Genomic DNA, 5,000 nt, shown 5'->3' on the forward strand with positions numbered 1-5,000 from the left:
ACAGTCAGTTTGTCTAAATGCAGAATATAGTAAACAGTTAATATACCATTAGTGCAAATATTTATCTAGGTGGTTCGGTAGAATCAGAAATAACACAACACACTGTATGAATAATAAAATGCTGAGATGAAGACACTAAGTACAACCCTTTTGAACCATGACCATGACTTTTTTCCACTGGTAAACTAGCAAAAGTGGATTTGTACACGCCCTAAACACACCTGCGCCAGGCGTTGCATGCCATGCGCTTAGATCGTTAAAATAGGGCCCGATTTGTGTTGCTTTCTGAAAGCTCTGCAACTACAACGTAAACAAAAGTGACCAAAAATCAGAGAAAGCGACAAGACTTTTACCAAAAAATAACTATAATGTTTCCATCTGTAATTTGAGGAGCCTTGTCCCCCGGGTTACAGCTAAATGTTCCTTGTTTTTGTGGATGTTGCTCAGACACGTAAACAGAGCCGTCCGTCTGCAGAGAGCTGGACGTCATGCGAGATGGCGGCCGACTGGAAGACGTCACTGGTTTCCACTGCTGCAGTCTGACAGCAGCGTTCAGTCACCAGACACCCAAACGCACCGTGTAACTCAATCAGCACGGCTCTGCTGCACGTTAATCATTCATAAAGGCTCTGTGTCTTCGTATGTCTCTCTGTCATGACATCCATCCAAAGAACTCATACAACACTGTAATAATACTCTGTTACAGTTAAAGGTCTGCAGGGAAAATGTTACTGCAGTAAAAGTGTGTCAGTATTATCAGGAAAATGTAGTTAAAGTATTAAAACATTGTAGAAAGTGTTCAGGATCCAACCAGTTGTGTGTTTAATGGTCTAATCATCTCAGCTGGACTTGTAGGCCGTTATATCGCGTTGGCTAGTTTACTTTAGAATAAAACTACTACTACTACTAATACTACAATAGTAGTAAGTAGCGAGACAACAGTAGAGAGTAGTATGTAGAGAGACAGCAGTAGAGAGTAGTATGTAGAGACAAGTATGTAGAGAGACAGCAGTAGAGAGTAGTATGTAGAGAGACAGCAGTAGAGTATTATGTAGAGAGACAGCAGTAGAGAGTAATATGTAGAGAGACAGCAGTAGAGAGTAGTATGTAGAGACAAGTATGTAGAGAGACAGCAGTAGAGAGTAGTATGTAGAGAGACAGCAGTAGAGAGTAGTATGTAGAGAGACAGCAGTAGAGATTAGTATGTAGAGAGACAGCAGTAGAGATTAGTATGTAGAGAGACAGCAGTAGAGGGTAGGATGTAGAGAGACAGCAGTAGAGAGTATGTAGAGAGACAGCAGTAGAGAGTAGTATGTAGAGACAGCAGTAGAGATTAGTATGTAGAGAGACAGCAGTAGAGATTAGTATGTAGAGAGACAGCAGTAGAGATTAGTATGTAGAGAGACAGCAGTAGAGAGTAGTATGTAGAGAGACAGCAGTAGAGAGTAGTATGTAGAGAGACAGCAGTAGAGAGTAGTATGTAGAGAGACAGCAGTAGAGATTAGTATGTAGAGAGACAGCAGAGAGTAGTATGTAGAGAGACAGCAGTAGAGAGTAGTATGTAGAGAGACAGCAGTAGAGAGTAGTATGTAGAGAGAGCAGTAGAGAGACAGCAGTAGAGAGTAGTATGTAGAGAGACAACAGTTGCTGACAATTAGTTGCTTTTTTCAACGTTTTTAAAGGTCCCATGGCATGACAATTTCACTTTATGAGGTTTTTAACATTAATATGAGTTCCCCAGCCTGTCTATGGCCCCCCAGTGGCTAGAAATGGCGATAGGTGTAAACCAAGCCCTGGGTATCCTGCTCTGCCTTTGAGAAAATGAAAGCTCAGATGGACCAATCAGGAATCTTCTCCTTATGAGGTCATAAGGAGCAAGGTTACCTCCCTTTCTCTGCTTTGCCTGCCCAGAGAATTAAGCCCACCCATGAGAGAGAGAGATATCATGGCTTTCAAACGAGTAAAGTGGCAGTGGGTCAAGGCCACACCCCACCCTCCACCTTGCCCCCCCTCTCCTCCTCAATAGCTACAGACACAGAAACGGTACATCCTAAGGAAAGCTCATTGTGGGACTGGTTCTAGTGGCTGTAATTCTGCACCAAGGCTGAATTTCAGGAAAGAGACTTCAGATACAGTATTAGGGGACCACTAAGGTCTATATAAAAGAGACTTCAGATACAGTATTAGGGGACCACTAAGGCCTATATAAAAGAGACTTCAGATACAGTATTAGGGGACCACTAAGGTCTATATAAAAGAGACTTCAGATACAGTATTAGGGGACCACTAGGGCCTATATAAAAGAGACTTCAGATACAGTATTAGGGGACCACTAAGGTCTATATAAAAGAGACTTCAGATACAGTATTAGGGGACCACTAAGTCTATATAAAAGAGACTTCAGATACAGTATTAGGGGACCACTAAGGTCTATATAAAAGAGACTTCAGATACAGTATTAGGGGACCACTAAGGTCTATATAAAAGAGACTTCAGATACAGTATTAGGGGACCACTAAGGTCTATATAAAAGAGACTTCAGATACAGTATTAGGGGACCACTAAGGTCTATATAAAATAGACTTCAGATACAGTATTAGGGGACCACTAAGGTCTATATAAAAGAGACTTCAGATACAGTATTAGGGGACCACTAATGTCTATATAAAAGAGACTTCAGATACAGTATTAGGGGACCACTAAGGTCTATATAAAAGAGACTTCAGATACAGTATTAGGGACCACTAAGGTCTATATAAAAGAGACTTCAGATACAGTATTAGGGGACCACTAAGGTCTATATAAAAGCATCCAAAAAGCAGCATGTCATAGGACCTTTAAGCCTTTTTTAAAGGATTTTGTTGTCTGAGTGTCTGAGTCAGATTGAGATGTTTAGATCAACGCTCGACTCCACAGTTTAAATATTCATTCGTGAGAAGAAGCGCCTCGCTGCTCCTGAAAGACTTCCTGAATTATTAAAATCATCCAAATCATCATCAGCAGCAGCAGCAGCAGCAGCAGCTCTGTGTGAGTATGTGTGTGTGTGTGTGTGTGTGTGTGTCTGTCCTGAAGAAGTTAAGGAGAAAACACAAGACTTTCACCCAGGAAACAGGTGTTCATGTCCTGAAGAAGTTAAGGAGAAAACACAAAACTTTCACCCAGGAAACAGGTGTTCATGTCCTGGAAGAAGTTAAGGAGAAAACACAAGACTTTCACCAGGAAACAGGTGATCATGTAATGAAGAAGTTAAGGAGAAAACACAAGACTTACACCAGGAAACAGGTGATCATGTCCTGAAGAAGTTAAGGAGAAAACACAAGACTTACACCAGGAAACAGGTGTTCATGTCCTGAAGAAGTTAAGGAGAAAACACAAGACTTTCACCCAGGAAACAGGTGTTCATGTCCTGGAAGAAGTTAAGGAGAAAACACAAGACTTTCACCAGGAAACAGGTGTTCATGTTGTGAAGAAGTTAAGGAGAAAACACAAGACTTTCACCAGGAAACAGGTGTTCATGTTGTGAAGAAGTTAAGGAGAAAACACAAGACTTTCACCAGGAAACAGGTGTTCATGTCCTGAAGAAGTTAAGGAGAAAACACAAGACTTTCACCAGGAAACAGGTGTTCATGTCCTGGAAGAAGTTAAGGAGAAAACACAAGACTTTCACCAGGAAACAGGTGTTCATGTCGTGAAGAAGTTAAGGAGAAAACACAAGACTTTCACCAGGAAACAGGTGTTCATGTCGTGAAGAAGTTAAGGAGAAAACACAAGACTTCACCAGGAAACAGGTGTTCATGTTGTGAAGAAGTTAAGGAGAAAAACACAAGACTTTCACCAGGAAACAGGTGTTCATGTCCTGAAGAAGTTAAGGAGAAAACACAAGACTTTCACCAGGAAACAGGTGTTCATGTCCTGAAGAAGTTAAGGAGAGAAAACACAAGACTTTCACCAGGAAACAGGTGTTCATGTCCTGGAAGAAGTTAAGGAGAAAACACAAGACTTTCACCAGGAAACAGGTGTTCATGTCATGAAGAAGTTAAGGAGAAAACACAAGACTTTCACCCAGGAAACAGGTGTTCATGTCCTGAAGAAGTTAAGGAGAAAACACAAGACTTTCACCAGGAAACAGGTGTTCATGTCGTGAAGAAGTTAAGGAGAAAACACAAGACTTTCACCAGGAAACAGGTGTTCATGTTGTGAAGAAGTTAAGGAGAAAACACAAGACTTTCACCAGGAAACAGGTGTTCATGTCGTGAAGAAGTTAAGGAGAAAACACAGAGATAGACAGGAGAAGATGTTTTGTGTTCAGAGGTGTAATTAGTGTTTATTTATTATTCAGAGTCTGACCGGACCACAGGAAGTGAACCACATCGCCACAGGAAGTCACACGCACAAACACACACAGACGCACACACACACACACACACACACACACACAGACACACACACAGCAGACACAGAAACAGACACACACACACACACAGACACAGACACACGCACACACACACTTTTTTCACAAAGTCTGAGGAGGAACACAGATTTCTGTAGTAGAAAACTACAGAACATGTTTAGAGCTCTAATCATTAATGACCCCTATCTGCTCCGTACTGTCTCCCAGCTCTGCTCTCCAGTTTCAGCCGTTACGTTTTCCTTTCCACTCTGAATTTTTCAGCACGCCGACGCAGAGCTGCAGAGCTCAACCAATCAGGGACAAGCAACAAAAACGTCCGGGAAAAAAATTTCAAAGAAAATTTAGTAAAATTAAGAATTAGAAAAAATTCCAAACCGAGTAATCGATTGTCAAAATAGTTGGCAAATAACCTTATAGTTTCCAACTTATCCATCATTACTTACTTACATTTATTTTCCAAAATGTTGACTTTTATTCTGAAAAACTGACTTTTTTCAGAACTTATGTATATAGTATTAGGTAATTTATGTAACCAGGTGCCTCTGCGCACCTGCACAACTATTAATATAATCATAAACTATTTTAATGA

At 40.9% G+C, this 5,000-nt stretch overlaps 2 protein-coding genes across 2 annotated transcripts in view; one reads left to right on the forward strand and one right to left on the reverse strand.

Annotated features, from left to right (window-relative positions):
- The window catches only part of nipsnap3a (nipsnap homolog 3A (C. elegans)), a 171,704-nt gene that overhangs the window by 92,399 nt on the left and 74,305 nt on the right, over positions 1 to 5,000 (forward strand).
- Positions 1 to 5,000, reverse strand: part of LOC114563241 (START domain-containing protein 10) — a 12,105-nt gene that overhangs the window by 6,597 nt on the left and 508 nt on the right. The gene's annotated exons all lie outside the window — the stretch shown is intronic.

This window comes from Perca flavescens, chromosome 10, assembly GCF_004354835.1.
Source record: "Perca flavescens isolate YP-PL-M2 chromosome 10, PFLA_1.0, whole genome shotgun sequence".
Taxonomy (NCBI): domain Eukaryota; kingdom Metazoa; phylum Chordata; class Actinopteri; order Perciformes; family Percidae; genus Perca; species Perca flavescens.